Below are 17,627 nucleotides of genomic sequence, written 5' to 3'. Positions count from 1 at the left end.
TTCTTCTGTTTCTGTGTGTGTGCTTGGATTGATTACAATACTAGTGTCCTCTGCAAAAAGAACTAATTCTGCTGTTTACCAGACAGAAGATCATTTACATATATGAGGAATAGTAATGGACCTAAGACTGAACCTTGGGGAACCCCATATGTGATTTCTCCCCCAGTCAGAATTACGTCTCTGGACTATTTTGGTTGGATTACTAAGTACACCTTTCTGCATTCTTTTCGTTAGATATGACATTGTCCATTGGTTGGTTATACCATCAATCTCATAAAATGTTATCTAGGAGAATATTGTGGTTCACACACTCAAATGCCTTAGAGAGGTTGCAGAAAATGTCAACTAGTGCTTTTTTATTATTTAATGCTTGCAAAATCTGGTGAGTGAATATATAAACGGCATTCTCAGTAGAGCGGAATATCTGAAACCCAAACAGTGACTTGCTAGGGATACTATTGTTGCTAAGGTGGGATACCATTCTAGAATACATCACCTTCTCAAAAATTTTGGAGAATGATGTCAGCAGTGAAACAGGTCAGTAATTATTGACATCTCTCTTATCAGCTTTCTTAAAGATGGGTTTAACAACAGCATATTTCAGTCTCTCTGGAAAAATGCCTTGAGTTAGTGATGCATTACATATTTCAGATAAGACTGGGCTTATTACATGATGATTCAACTTGATATTGTGCCCCTCCATATCAGTAATTTTTAAGTGATATCTTTCATAGAAAAACTGCAGCTTTCTTATATCATAACAACTAATCAACATCTGCCATTTGCCACATACACAACTGAACCTATGTAGTTGCTCCACTTTTTATCCCACACATTATTATTCCAAGATATTTGTGTGACAAGACTGACGGTAGATGTGACTCAATAATCCAGTAGTCTCTTTACAGTAGTATTTCCATATTTTTGGTTGGATAATCCACCCTCATAGATAACCAGATCATCTGTTCAAATGGCTCTAATCACTATGCGACTTAACATCTGAGGTCATCAGTCCCCCAGACTTAGAACTACTTAAACCTAACTAACCTAATGACATCATACACATCCATGCCCAAGGCAGGATTCGAACCCGTGACCATAGCAGCAGCGCAGTTCTGGACTGAAGCACCTAGAACCGTGCAGCCACAGCGTCCACCCACATCATCTGTGAGAAGTTTTGCAGTACAATTAATATCACCCACCAATATATAACAGCAACTGTGCCATCACTTGGTGCTTCAGCCTATCAAGAAGTCTGCAATCACTTTACAGACCTGGTTAAACATTTCAAAGAAACATATTTATTGTAGTTGATGTTAGTGTGACAAATGTTAGTGTGACAACGAAACAAAAACTTTTCTACAGTCTAGAAATGCTGAATCTACCTACTTACATCTATCCATGAATCTTTGAATATCAAGTGTGCACAAGGTGTCTTTCTCATTATTGGTGCTTTTGATCTATGCTGATTATCTTGGAGTAGGGAATTTTGTTTCAGATAGATGATTGTGTTTGAACTCACAATATGATGAAATCTGCTACAATCGGAAGTGAGTGCTTGAGAACAGTAGTTTTTTGGGGCCAGTGACTTTTTTATTGATAGTTGTGATACATGCTCATAAATACCCCAGCACATAGATGAACTGCTTTTCAACACAACTAGTAGTGACTATTACATTAGTCATTTCTGTAACAGCACAATTCAGTGCTGGCAATATTACTTGACTTCCCTTTGGGAATGATAATTTGAAGAAAGAATTCAGCCTTACAATTTTTGTTCTGCTAGAAACTATTTTATTTCTTGGGCCAATAACAAGTATCTGGACACTGAGTTCTGGACAACTGGTAACCATTTCATATGCCCAAAATTTCTCTCTGCAATACAAATTTGCTGTCCTTTTGCTTTCTGGTAGGAAAATACATTTTGATTGATGTCTGCCTTCATATTGTTCTGTGCTTTACTTTTCATTTATTATGCAACACATCCTGTTTCTTGACATAATTTTTGCCCAAACTGTTTCATACACAAACACAGTTCTTAGCTCAATTCATTAACATTTTATTTACTTCCGCAACTGGATTATACTAGATGTGGTCCTCATCTTAACAAGAAAGGGAAGGGTAAACTGGCAATACTAACAGCAGGAAACATAATGGGGAGGCACTGACATAAGTGGTACAATACTAGTGGTTTTAGGGGTCAGGGCAGCACCTATTTAGGCTAGAGAGGACAGAGAGAAAACAAGTTTTAAGAGACTGAAACAAATTTTCAGTTTGACAAAGAAACTGAAAAGTACATTCTAGCATACCACAACTATACAAAAGTTATTATCTGAAAATCTTTGGGGATCACCAAAGATTTTATTTCTACTTAACCCTTTAACTGCTCTGGACATGTTAACGCTCGCGCCTTTGTAATGTGTTTACGCGTGCCACCAGACGTTCTAACTGGTACTCTGAACATGTCTATGCATAGACACATTCAGAGTACTAGGTAGGAGGACTGGTGATGTGTGTAAACATGGTCAGAGCACATAGGGACAGGTACAAAGGCATGCGCGTTAACATGTCCAGAGCAGTTAAAGGGTTAATTGTATTTTTGTCAGTGTACAAAACTGGCTACCATTATTGCTTCAGAATATTCAAGGACTGAACTATTGGTAGTTATCTGCATTGAGTATTGGCCAAGTCAGTTGGCCCTTCTGTACATTGTGTGACCACTGAACAGGTGTGCTATAGCACCTTTTTTCAACACAAATCTTCACAGTGTGTACACTATTCACAGTTCCTGACATACTCATCAACCTCATTTTTCTGTCCTCTTCACTAGTATGTTTCTGCCTGATAAGATGTTGTTATGCATTTCTCTCAGGACTTCTTCCCTCAACTTTGTTGGCAAAACTATCTATGTCCCTAACTTTGACTCCCTACACAATAATCCATCATACATGTAAACTATTGCTTCTTGCTGTACTGTTTACACACCACATTGGTTCTATGTGCTGTTTGCTACTTAGCTAGGTCTTGACCTAGTGCTTTTATCACTGCTATTTTCCTGCATTTCTGTGCTTACTCCCTGTTTTGTGGATTACTTCACACTCAAATTCACTGAGTTTTAATGCCAATCTCGTCAGTCTACTGGATGGGTCCTTGAAACCTAACAACCACTTCAAAGCAGTATGGTCCATCACCACCTCAAAAGTCCTTCCTTACATGTGACACTGGAAGTATGTCACACCATACACTAGGCTAAGCATCTACCTTTCAATCATTGAATAGTTTTTCTCCACTCCATTCAACTGTCTTGGTAGGATGTTCTTGCCCGATGACCTCCTGACTCAAAATGCACCAAAGAGCATGGTTTGATGCATCGCACGGCAATGTAAATTCGTTCTGAAAGTCTAGAAACACCAACATTGGCCTTGATGTTAACACCGCCTTCAGTCTGACAAATGCTCTTTGACACTCTTCAGACCAAACAAACTTAATACCTTTCTGTAACAACTGTGTAAGTAGCCACGCTTGGTCCTTAAATGCTTTCACGAATTTTCTATAACAGTTTGCAAGACATAGAAAAAAGTGTAAGTATTTCCTTGTTCCTGGAACCAGAAAATCTTACAATGCCCGAAACAATCTTACTAATTACATGGCATAAATAAGTGAGTCCTTCCCTTAGTCGTTGACTATGATCCTGTAGATATGCTGAAAACATATGATGTGACCAAAAGTATCTGGACACCCCCAAAAATATACATTTTTCATATTAGGTGCATTGTACTGCCACCTATTCCCAGGTACTCCATGACAGTGACCTCAGTAATCATTAGACATTGTGAGAGAGCAGAATGCGGTGGACTTTGAACGTAGTCAGGTGATTGGGGATCACTTGTGTCATACATCTGTACGCGAGATTTCCACACTCCTAAACATACCTAGGTCCACTGTTTCCAATGTGATAGTGAATTGGAAACATGAAGGGACATGTAAAGCAATAAAAGCTTACACACCAACTTTGTCTGTTGACTGACAGAGACCGCTGACAATTGAAGAAGTTCGTAATGTGTAATAGTCAGACCATCACACAGGAATTCCAAACTGCATCAGGATCCACTGCAAGTGCTATGACAGTTAGATGGGAGGTGAGAAAACTTGAATTTCATGGTCAAGTGGCTGCTCATAAGCCACACATCATGACGGTAAATGTCAAACAACGTCTCGCTTGGTGTAAAGAGCATAAACATTGGACGATTGAACAGTGGAAAAAAGTTTTGTGGAGTGACGAATCACAGAGCACAATGTGGTGAGATGGAAGGGTGTAGGTATGGCGAATGCCCGGTGAACATCATCTACCAGGGTGTGTAATGCCAACAGTAAAATTTGGAGGTGGCAGTATATTACATCCACTATGGCACATTCCACCTTGGCATTGATTTTCACTGCATTCACTTTTTCTGGGAATGCCTTTCAATGTGTCTGGGGTTCCCTCTTGAGTTTAACAGTTACTTATTACCACCCATACCCTTGCAGCTGATCCATGCTACCTCTATTAATATTCTCATTACATCGCCAGGAGTTCCTACCATCCCTACTATTCAGTGGCTGCTGGCTTTGCCCCTGCACATGTCTGTACACCCACAATTAAAACATATTACACTTGATGCAAACTCATTTCTCTGATCCATACCCCTAATCAAACAATTTCCTCCTACTCCAATGCCAACCTAACTGCTGCATGAAGATCACTAGGCACTCCAGTACGCACACTCCTAGACACCTCTGGTACTAAACCATTCAGGAAAGTATCAAGCACGCACTGCTCATCTTCCTGTACAACATCTTGCTCATCTCCTCATTATATGCACATTAAGTTTCCTAACCCTACTTGCAAAATCCTCTATGGCTTCATTATGCCTTTTCAAAATTGTTCATGTAAAAACTGTGCACTTTTCTGCTTCCTATATTTCTATTCTAATCCTTGCCTGAATAGTTCAAGAGTCTTTGTCTTGCACAGTGCCTCTGTGCCCCATACAAATGACTTTGCCTCTCATGTCAGATGCACTGCTATCTGTAACAGCTGATTATCTGACCAAACCCCTATGTCAGCTGATGACAAGAGATCCTCTACAAATTTCAACAGATCCTTAACAAGCTACCAAAAATGGAGAACCCAGGTTCACAACCACTGGATCTATTCCTGGATTCTGTGAAGTCGATAATTCTGTCTTCCTTTCCTTCTCTGCTAGATTATTATTTACAAACATATTCTCTGCCCTCAACTCCACCACCTGATAAACCAATTATTGCTTAGGTTCCTCCCTGGTGACTGCTTGTGCCTCTGATTTTGTTATTGCATCACCTCTACTCATTTTTATGAACCTAGTACTAACAATTCAGCAATAACATAGATAGAAAACTCTAGAGCTATTTATACTACCACAATCACTTCTTTTCTTGATCATGAGCCATGTAGGCCCCTACACTGCTTTGCCATGTGGCCCAAATGATTACATGTAAAACAAACTGCCACAGAGTTGGTGCAAGGGGCAGAATGCTGAATTAAATTGGACTGTGTACTTTTCACAGGTATTAGTCATTCATCCCTATGATTACTGTTAAACTGAGAGATATCCACCAGCTCTTGCGATCTCACAAAAGTAACTCTACAGTTGTGCTGCCATATAACTATAGCTCCCATGTTTGTCATGAAAGGAACAGAATAATTTCATGAATGCCACAATGATGATATTGTCAGCTGCAGTTCAGACATCAAGCAGTGGGAGTTAGTACACCCTTTGCTGCCCACTATGGTGAGTCAACCCTCCTGACATCACTCTGTGAAGTGGTTGCACTTGGTAGGTTGAGTGGTGGTGACAATGGGCTGGCCAAAAGAAATGCTTTTATTCAAGTTTAATTACACATTGCATCAATGGCTCAGTGAGACATCAAGTCCTGGAAGTAACTCAGGGGTCACAGTGACTGGCCCAAACTGGATTCAAACTCATAGTTGCTACCTGTGACGTCCAGTGATTTCCTGATCTTATGCAGTCCTAGCATTGTGGTGGTGCTGCTGAACTCTGAGAAAGAATTACCCATGTCTCAAACTTTAGGCTTATTTATATGGGTCTGGCATGCATTTGTTGCATCAGAACCTGTCACCCAGTCATGTAGCCCATAAGAAGAGTCTTGCCATGGTGTGGTAACCACAATCCGCCCACTCTGACTAATACTGCTGCATGGTGCAGTTTTCCTCTGGCTGTGTTTAGCACATTTTGCAATCCTTCTGCATTTAAGTTTTTCTGAACCACAGGTAACCACACTGCAGCTTCCAGCCTGCAGATGCTATTGCAATACTCCATGGTGGCTTTCTTATCACTTCTTATTAATTTCACTAAAACTGGGTGGCCGCACTACAGTATATACACACGCATGTTTGTGGCAAGTGTGTTATTGCCTCTTAAATAAATACATGTTTCAGATGTTTTGACTTATTTATACTCATGGAGACCATTTCTGTTGAGGTCTGTGCAAGGAACATTAACTAACTGAATCAACAAATATATCTCCACTCATTCCATGTATTCAGTCTTTTCGGTGAATGACTATGTTTTACATAAAATCTCTCAACTATCAATATTTGGTTTAAGCCAATCTTTCTGCAAACTATAATGTGAATCATGCTGCATTCCAGGAGTGCTTCAGACTTGTACATTTAAGCAGTTGCAAAACAGCTAGTTGTTTCTCATAACTATGGAGAAGGGGAAAATCAATGGTGAAATCCTTACACTGCTGGTGTAAGCATATACGAGGGTTGGAACTTAAATAGTGGCAACTATTTATTCACAACCGATACAAAAGTGTTACATGTTTGCACCTGTTACTGTCCTTCAAAGTAGTCACCAGCGTTGTGTAGAACCTGTTGCCAGCGATGTGGAAGGTGTAGTATACCGTTAGCAGAGCCTGTTCTGTTGATGGTTAAATGGAACTGTCTACTGCCTGTTGAATCTCTGGAACAGTTCTGAAGCGAATGCCATGAAGTGGTTCCTTCGTCTTTGGAATCGAATCAAAGTCTCAAGGACTTAAGTCTGGGGAGTATGGTGGATGGTGCAGTACTTCCCAGGTCCATTGACCAAACAGAGCAGCCACAGTGTGTGCTGTATGCGTCCACAAATTGTCTTGCAAAATGATGGGTGGGTTGGGCAGAAAGTGTCGCCGCTTCTTTCGCAAAGCTGGTCACAGGTGATTCTCCAAAAACAAACAGTAATACTGTGCATTGACGGTCTGCCGTGGAGGAATGTAATTCGTTAGGATAACACCATCACAGTCGTATATGAGAATCACCATAACTTTCACCAAACTGGGGCTCTGACGCACTTTTGACTTTCATTGCGACCCATAATGATGCCATTCGTTGGATTGGCATTTCAGTTTTGGCTCATACGAAATGGCCCATGTCTTATTCAGTGTTACGATATGGCATAAGGAAGCCTCTCCTTTACGCACATAGCACTCCAAGTGCGTCTGAGCAGTGTTGTAATGCAAGCATTTCTGGATTCCCATGAATTCATGCGGAACCCATTGTGATGCAATTTTTAGCATGGCCAGGACGTGAAGCACAGTCGTTGTGGTAATCCAGTTTTGTGGATGAGCTCACGAATCGTATAGTGTCGATCACTGTCCACTTATGCGGCAACAGCATGCACTTCTTCTTCAGAGATGCTAGGGCGACCTGCCCGATGCATGTCTGCCACAGTCTGCTGACCTTCATGGAAGGCTTCTACCCAACATGCCACTGCTCTATATGGCAATGCTGATCCCCCGGACACCTCTTGAAGACCTTGGTGACACTGTCAGGCAGAACAACCTCTGACACATTCAATCTTGATCCCACTTCATTCTTACTGTTTTTAAAACATAGTGACACCATTATGTTAGACTGCTTGCTCACAAGTGACTGTGTTTCCCTCGATTGTGTGCATGCTGGTGACGTGGGTCAGGCGAGTCCAATTGCTCGGAGGTAAGGTAGGTATGTCAACAATGTGTGCTATCAGCAACAATAATAGATTCCACTGCATAGTGCCTCCACAGCAGTGTTGCCACTATTTAAGTTCCGTCCTACGTACCTGGCATTTTCTGGCCAATGTACCATTGAAAGGGAATAGGGATTTTATCTCTCTCCCATAAAAAAAATTATTAAAAATGGTTTTACGAAGTCATTCTCTTTTCTCTGCTTTTCTCTCAAAACATTCAGTACATATAAATAAATGAAATACACAACATGACATTACTGAGAAAAAAAGTAGTACATAAGAAGTTGCCTACTGCTTCTGGGGGATGATCAGTCTGAGTGGTTTCATACAACCTGCCACGACATTCCCTCTTGTGCCAACCTTTCAATCTCAGAGTAACAGTCACATTCAATGTCCCAAAATAATTGTTGCATGCATTCCAATCTGTCTTCCTCTACAGTTTTTTCCCTCTACAGCTCTTTCTAGTACTATGAAAGCTATTTCCTGATGTTTTCAAACATTTTCTATCATCCAGCCCCTTCCTACAGTCACTGTTTGCCAAATATTCCTTTCCTCATCAATTCTGGGGAGAGCCTCCTCATTTCTTATCTTACCAATCCGTTTAATTTTCAACAGCCTTCTCTAACACTACATCTCAAATGCTTCGATTGTCTTCCGTTTTGGTTTTGTCACAGTCCAAGAATCACTTTCATACAATGCTGTGCTGTAAATGTATCGTTGGTGAGTTTAGTCAAAAGACTGGGTCATCTCTCCATGTTATCTATCATACACAAGCCTCTTCATCTCTGCATAACTACTATAACCGACATCCATTTGAACTTGCTTACTATAGTCAAGTCTCAGTCTGCTTCTACAGTATTTACCTCCTTCACTTCCCTCCATTATCAAATTGACAATCTTTCATGCCTCAGGACATTTCCAATCTCTTCTGTTACCACCTTATGTCATACATTCTTTTCTCTACAATTCAACTGAGTACCTTCTCATTAGTCAGTTGATTTACCCACCAATAGTCAGTACTCTTCTGTAGCAATACTTCTCTAAAGCCTCTATTCCCTTCTGTCTGAAATATTTATTGCCCACATCTAATTTCCATATAAGGCTACAATCCAGACAAATACTTTCAGAAAACACTTTCTAACACTTTTAACTTGTATTCAGTGTTAAGTATTTCTCTTTTTCAAAAATGTTTTTCTTCCTACTGCCAATCTGCATTTTACTCCTATTTACTTCGGCCATTGTCAGTTACACGGCCTGGTAACATTAATATTTTCCTGCCTATGTTTGACGTCACTGTGCAATAATAACTCACAGGCGGTAGGTGACAGCACTTGCATTGGAGGGTAAATGAACCGTATCAGAGGACATGGAAAACAGTACAGTCGTTGTTTTAATGTGGAAATGGAGTGATTTATCCAACATCTAAAAGGGGTGATCATTGGCTTTCAGGCTAAGGATGGAAGCATTTCCAAAATGGCTAAGTTTGTGACCTGTTCACATGATGCTTTGGTTAAAGTATACTGTGCATGGCAAAATGGCACTATCCAAAATCAGCCTCAAGGCAAATGTGGTGCACCACAGGCCAACAGGTCTAAATGATAACTGCAGAGATGTAAATGGTTGAAAAGACCCCCAACTGGTGTGCAACTGACTGCCCAGGTGCCAGCAACAATGTGTCTCTTCAATGACTGTCCAGTGAACATTACTGCCAGGTTCATGCACCCATGCTGACTGCTGGTTACTGGCAATGAAGGATGGAATTTGTATGTCAGTACCGCAACCGGATGTCCACTGAGTGGTGACATGTGGCCTTTTCAGATGAATCAAGTTTTATGCTCTATCAGACAGATAGCCATTGGCATGTACAGCAAGAAATATCTGAAAGCAAACATCCTGCATGCATTATTATCTGGGGAATGTTTTTGTGACATTTTGTGGGTGATCTCATCATTCTGGAAGGCACAATGGATCAACACAAGTATCCATCTATGCTTGGGGCCATGTCCACACTACGTGCACTTTGCTTTTCCTCGGTAGGATGTCATCTGCCAGCAGGACAATAATGGTACTACATCTACATCTACATGATTACTCTGCAATTCACATTTAAGTGCTTGGCAGAGGGTTCATCGAACCACAATCATACTATCTCCCTACCATTCCACTCCCGAACAGCGCGCGGGAAAAACGAACACCTAAACCTTTCTGTTCGAGCTCTGATTTCTCTTATTTTATTTTGATGATCATTCCTACCTATGTAGGTTGGGCTCAACAAAATATTTTTGCATTCGGAAGAGAAAGTTGGTGACTGAAATTTCGTAAATAGATCTAGCCACGACGAAAAACGTCTTTGCTTTAATGACTTCCATCCCAACTTGCGTATCATATCTGCCACACTCTCTCCCCTATTACGTGATAATACAAAACGAGCTGCCCTTTTTTGCACCCTTTCGTTGTCCTCCATCAATCCCACCTGGTAAGGATCCCACACCGCGCAGCAATATTCTAACAGAGGACGAACGAGTGTAGTGTAAGCTGTCTCTTTAGTGGACTTGTTGCATCTTCTAAGTGTCCTGCCAATGAAATGCAACCTTTGGCTCGCCTTCCCCACAATATTATCTAAGTGGTCTTTCCAACTGAAGTTGTTCGTAATTTTAACACCCAGGTACTTAGGTGAATTGACAGCCTTCAGAATTGTACTATTTATTGAGTAATCGAATTCCAATGGATTTCTTTTGGAACTCATGTGGATCACCTCACACTTTTCGTTATTTAGCGTCAACTGCCACCTGCCACCTCATACAGCAATCTTTTCTAAGTCGCTTTGCAACTGATACTGGTCTTCGGATGACCTTACAAGATGGTAAATTACAGCATCATCTGCGAACAAACTAAGAGAACTGCTCAGATTGTCACCCAGGTCATTTATATACATAAGGAACAACAGAGGTCCCAGGACGCTTCCCTGGGGAACACCTGATATCACTTCAGTTTTACTCGATGATTTGCTACGTCAATGATGTAGGTCTGTAGTTTGATGGATTACTCCTACTACCCTTCTTAAACACTGGTGCGACCTGCGCAATTTTCCAATCTGCAAGTACAGATCTATCGGTGAGCGAGCGGTTGTATATGATTGCTAAGTAGGGAGCTATTGTATCAGCATAATCTGAAAGGAACCTAATCGGTATACAATCTGAACCTGAATGCCCATATCAAGTGATTTGAGTTGCTTGGCAACCCCTAAGGTATCTACTTCTAAGAAACTCATGCTAGCAGCTGTTTGTGTTTCAAATTCTGAAATATTCCATTCGTCTTCTCTGGTGAAGGAATTTCGGAAAACTGCATTCAATAACTTCGCTTTAGCGGCACAGTCGTCGGTAACAGTACCATCGGCACTGCGCAGCGAAGGTATTGACTGCGTCTTGCCGCTTGTGTACTTTACATACGACCAGAATTTCTTCGGATTTTCTACCAAATTTCGAGACAATGTTTCGTTGTGGAACCTATTAAAGGCATCTCGCATTGAAGTCCGTGCCAAATTTCGCGCGTCTGTAAATTTTAGCCAATCTTCGGGATTTCGCGTTCTTCTGAACTTTCTGTTGCCTCTGCAATAGCGTTTGGACCTGTTTTGTGCACCATGGGGGATCAGTTCCATCTCTTACCAATTTATGAGGTATGAATCTCTCAATTGCTGTTGCTACTATATCTTTGAATTTGAACCACATCTCGTATACATTTGCATAGTCAGTTCGGAAGGAATGGAGATTGTCTCTTAGGAAGGCTTCAAGTGACACTTTATCCACTTTTTTAAATAAAATTATTTTGCATTTGTTTCTGGTGGATTTGGAAGAAACGGTATTGAGCCTAGCTATAACGACCTTGTGATCACTAATCCCTGTATCAGTCATGATGCTCTCTATTAGCTCTGGATTGTTTGTGGCTAAGAGGTCAAGTGTGTTTTCGCAACCATTTACAATTCGTGTGGGTTTGTGGACTAACTGCTCGAAATAATTTTCGGAGAAAGCATTTAGGCCAATCTTGGAAGATGTTTTCTACCTACCACCGGTTTTGAACAAGTATTTTTGCCAACATATCGAATGAAGGTTGAAGTCCCCACCAACTATAACCGTATGAGTGGGGTATTTATTTGTTACGAGACTCAAATTTTCTCTGAACTGTTCAGCAACTATATCATCGGAGTCTGGGGGTCAGTAGAAGGAGCCAATTATTAACTTAGTTCGGCTGTTAAGTATAACCTCCACCCATACCAATTCGCACGGAGTATCTACTTCGACTTCACTACAAGATAAACCACTACTGACAGAAACACTCCACCACCAATTCTGCCTAATCTATCTTTCCTGATCACCGTCTGAGACTTTGTAAAAATTTCTGCAGAACTTATTTCAGGCTTTAGCCAGCTTTCTGTACCTACAACGATTTCAGCTTCTGTGCTTTCTATTAGCGCTTGAAGCTCAGGGTCTTTCCCAGCACAATTACGGCAATTTACAACTACAATTACGACTGTTCCTTGACCCAAGCACGTCCTGTATTTGCCATGCACCCTTTGAGATTGCAGCCCACCCCATACTTTCCCGAGGCCTTCTAACCTAAAAAACCGCCCAGTCCACGCCACACAGCCTCCGCTACCCGTGTAGCCGCCAGCTGAGTGTAGTGAACTCCTGACCTATTCAGCGGAACCCGAAACCCCACCACCCTGTGGCGCAAGTCAAGGAATCTGCAGCCAACACGGTCGCAAAACCATCTAAGCCTCTGATTCAGACCCTCCGCCTGGCTCTGCACCAAAGGTCCGCAGTCGGTTCTGTCAACGATGCTGCAGGTGGTGAGCTCTGCCTTCATCTCGTAAGCAAGACCGGCAGCCTTCACCAAATCAGATAGCCGCTGGAATCCAGAGAGAATTTCCTCAGATCCAAAGCGACACATGTCATTAGTGACGACATGTGCCACCACCTACAGCTGGCTGCACCCTGCGCTCTTCATGGCATCTGGAAGGACCCTTTCCACATCAGGAATGACTCCATCCGGAATGCACACGGAGTGCACACTGGATTTCTTCCCTCCTTAGCCGCCATATCCCTAAGGTGCCCCATTACACGCCTGACATTTGAGCTCCCAACTACCAATAAGCCCACCCTCTGCGATTGCCCGGACCTTGAAGGCTAGTGTAGTATTTGGTGCTTAGCAAATTTACTCTCCACATTAAGCCCTCTTTTTGACACTAGTAACCTTCTTTTGGTAAGAAATATTGTCTTTGTCTGTGCTAGTTTGCCTCTAATATTCTTCTTGTTTTCTCCATCATATTATATTTTGCTTCCAAGGCAGGACAATTCCTTGACTTCATCTGCTATGTGTTCCCAATTTTGATATTAAAATTTTCATTTATCTTGCTCGAACAGTCTACAGGTATACTGCCAGTTCATTGTGTCCAACGAGCACAATATTTTGGCGATCAGACATGTTGCCATCGTCAGGTGCGCTGACGAACTGAGCTCCTGAGGGCGGGCGGGCGATTTAAATTCCCTCCCCCCTTGGGCCGCTCTCTTTGCACTCCGTGCCCCCGCGCCAGCAGTCGCGAAGATGTGGGCGTCAGAATCTGTCGTAGCGTCGATGTGCTTGCTAAATTGTTTCTTCACTATGTCTTGGACTGTGTAACACCGGAAATGCATATCCTCCTATTTCCATCTATTGCACTGCATCCTTATTTTGTTACCTGAAGAAATAACAGTTCTGTGTCTTTGTATATTGTAATTGTTTTACTATTTGTATATGTTTATGCATTTATGTCGATGTATAATTGGTTTGTTTTGTAAATATTATTTGTACTTTTACACTGGGTCTGGCCTAGGGAAAACTATGCTATCGAACGATTACATCGATAGGTCGTGTGGAGAACCTAAGTGTTTAGGATCTTTGGTAGTGTGAACTCGGTCGCGTGGAGTGCGGGCAGAGGGAGAGTCTGGCTGGGGTGGTGCAGTGGAGCAGGTGTGTTGTGTGAAGCTCCCACGAGTTGCCGCACTTTCGGGGTTTGGCAGCATGTAATTGCGCTCGACTTGCGATGATAGTTTCTGACATGGTGTCGCGGACGGGAAGCATTAGCTGGTGCACATCAAGAGCCCGTTTCGCCTGGTGACCGTGTCGAGAAGAAGGCGCGCCAACATCCAGCTTCTGCAACAGCGACGGCCGACAATGAGTGACTGTCGCCACCTCCTCGATCGACGGCTTCACACCTTCAATCAACCAACAAGGAAGACTGGAAGCACGTAAAGTTTTAGAACTGTATGGCAGACATCAGCTTTTCAAACTTTTAAAATTGTTGCATCACAAAATTACAGCAACTTAGCATGAACGTTTGTTGCTCATTGTTCCAATTGCATTACCAAGCAGGGTCCCTTCCTTTTCCGGAATGAACCCGAGTGTCGTTGAAATTCAAACGCCAGCATCATTCGATTTCACTGCTTTAATTTCAAAGTTCAGTTAAGGTATTCATAGCTGGCTACAATATTTAGATTACACAAGCACAAATTAAGAGTGCGAGTTTTGTTACCGTATTTTAGCTTACCTGTGACTGCAGCTCAGCTTGGTACGTACTAAATTTTACTATTGTTAATTGTTCAGAATCATTTAATTCAAGTTCAAAGTTAAATCTCTTATTTCTAAATTGCGTAGATTCAAGTAGCTTTTGAAATGATTGTTGAGGTAGTCCAAGACTAACCGTATTTTCCTGAATTTCGATGTGCTTCAGAAACAAAGCTCACTATTAATTTCAGTCACTAAATTAACTTTCAATTTTCCGGTTTTATTAATTCTTTTGCTAAATTAAGTCAGAGTGTAGCGAAATTTATTACTTCTGACAAACATTCAGTTTTCACACTACCCGTGTCAACCTTCAGTTGCCACACTTCTAGTGCTAATTATATGTGTAATAACCTTTCTTTTTCAGTTACTATAGTAACTGTCCTTAGGACTGGTGACCATAATTTCCCCCAAATCTCAAATATCTAATTACCGCTAGTTAATTGTTAACGTAATGGCCGCACATTTACTTTCTTTATTAACTTTACCCCTTTTCAAAATTAATTTCCACCAGTTTCATTTGCATTTTTCCTTTCATTTAGATGTAACCCTTTCCTCCCTCTTTAACAACAAATTAACTTCGGTGACGATTGCTTTTCCCAAATTTCCATTAGGTACATGCAGTTTAATTTTTCACTGTCATTAAGGTCGATAAGTGAGGGGGAGGTTACAACTGTTCAAGCTTTGTGACAGACTTTTGATGAAAAGATATCACCTACTCAGAAAAAAAGAGCACTGTCCTATGCCTGCAAAGAGTGTGTTCATGTCAGTAAGAGCTAGAAGGAATAGTGCATTCAAAAGCAATGTCTTTGGGGTGTCTGAATTGTAATACTGCCCTTTGTATCTGTGAGTTTCAAAAATATTACACTGAAGCAAACTATGTGTAAAATAGTTTCTACAAGACTGTCCACACTGAGAATGACTGCTGTCTGGTTGCATAGCAGGCAAGTGGTGTGTTAAGAAAAGTATATAAGTGCAGTAGAGACAAATGAGGAATCATTCTAGTGGTGATATCACCTGCAAATCACTCATGTGATTGGTCTTGGAATATTGCTCAAGTGTGTGGGTCCAGTGCCAAATAGGACTAACAGAGGATACTGAATGTATGCAGAGAAGGGCAGCATGAATGGTCTCAGGTTTGTCTGATCCATGGGACAGTGTCACAGAGATACTGAAGGAACTGAACTGGAAGACTCTTGAAGACAGATGTGAACAATCATGAGAAAGTCTGTTAACGAAGTTTCAAGAACCAACTTGAAATGATGACTCTGGGAATATACTAAAACCCCTGACATGCTGCTCACATAGGAATCATAAGGATAAGATCAGAATACTTTCTGCATGCATAGAAAAATTCAAACTATCATTTTTCCTGTGCTCCACACATGAATGGAATGGAAAGAAACTCTAATAATGGTACAATGGGAGGTTCTGCCATGCACTTCATAGTGGTTTGCAGAGTATAGATGTAGACGTACAAATTGCGAAATCCACTGAAATAAGTGAGTTTGACAAAGGGCAGATTATTATGGCTGTTGCCTAGAAACAAACATACAAGAAACAATGAAGCTGGTTGGCTTTTTGCATGCCACTGTTGTGAGCATCTATGGAAAGTAGCTGAAGGACAGTGAAACCATGAGTAGATGAAAATGTGTTGGCAGTCTCGACCTCGTCACTGAACGTGGAGGTCGGAGACTTTCTCAACATGTAACACAATATAGATGATGAACTGTGGTAGATCTACACTGGAGCAGATACAAGAATTTTGGAGCATACCATTCAGAGCACACAACTGAACATGGAGTTCTACAACAGATGACCCCTAGGTGTTCACTTGTTAACCCAACAACAACATCCATTATTATTGCAGTGGGCACAGTATCATCAAGATGGGACCATGGATCAGTGGAAAAATATTGCCTGGTTGGATAAATCCGTTTCTTCTTTCACTAGGTTGGTGGCCATGTCCAGATGCACCGTTGTCCAGATGAATGGCTACTCAAAACATGCACCCTGCCACAGACCCAGCCCACTGGATGCAGTTTTATACTGTGGGGACATTCACCTAAGCTTCCGTTGGACCTGCATTATTAATCAAAGACACAATAACAGCGATGGATAACAGCGATGGGCTGTGTGAACATTACTACAGATGATCTGAATCCTTTCATGCTTGATGTCTTCCCCAACGGCAATGGCATCTTCCAGTAGGTTAACTGTCCATGTCACATGGCTAGAATCATGCTACAGTGGTTTGAGGAGCATGATAGTGAACTAATGCTGATGTATTGTCCACCAAATTTATGTGATTTGAACCTGCTGGAACACTTCTGGGACACTATCGAGTGCCAGCTCCTTGCCCACAAACTATCAAAGTGAGATTTATGGGAATTGCATGATTTGTGCATAGACACCTGGTGTCACATACCTCTGGAAACCTAGCAAACACTTGTCAAATCCATGCCATGCAGAACTGCTGCTATATTGCATTTCATAGGTAGACCAACCCCCTACTAAGCAGTTAGTCATAATGCTTTCTCTCATCAAAGTACTACAATATTCGCATGAATAAGTACACCAAATATGTCTATTCCACTTGGTACATTGTTCAAATGAATTGCATTCACTGCTACAGACCTAAGAGTTTTGAAACGGCAGGCCAGCTATCTTCATCCAGCGTGTTTGAGATCAGTCTCAAAGATGTTAACATTAGAACAGATACAAGTCAGACACACGGAAACATATGTATTTAATAGTGCGCCCGTGTATATTATGAGTAAATATCTTGTGGATAACATGGTGGAGTTTAAGGCTGATTATAACTTCAGCATAAAACTTTGTGATTGACAGACTGAACTGGAGGTGTGCAGACAGCTACACTTGGCAAGGCTCTGCATGTAATTACAAAATAGTAACACAGCAAGTGTGTCATACACTAGATAGAACCATGATTAGCTGGTGACTGGTCCTTGCCACTGAACTCACTGAAAGGGCAGTCAAATA

General features: G+C 41.4%; 1 protein-coding gene across 1 annotated transcript in view; it reads right to left on the bottom strand.

Moving 5' to 3' along the window:
- LOC126162311 (uncharacterized) overlaps positions 1 to 17,627 on the bottom strand; it is a 355,605-nt gene that overhangs the window by 55,911 nt on the left and 282,067 nt on the right. The gene's annotated exons all lie outside the window — the stretch shown is intronic.

This window comes from Schistocerca cancellata, chromosome 2 (assembly GCF_023864275.1).
Source record: "Schistocerca cancellata isolate TAMUIC-IGC-003103 chromosome 2, iqSchCanc2.1, whole genome shotgun sequence".
Classification (NCBI taxonomy): Eukaryota; Metazoa; Arthropoda; class Insecta; order Orthoptera; family Acrididae; genus Schistocerca; species Schistocerca cancellata.
Note: the sequence above shows the minus strand (reverse complement) of the source record. Positions and strands in the feature narration are given on the sequence as shown.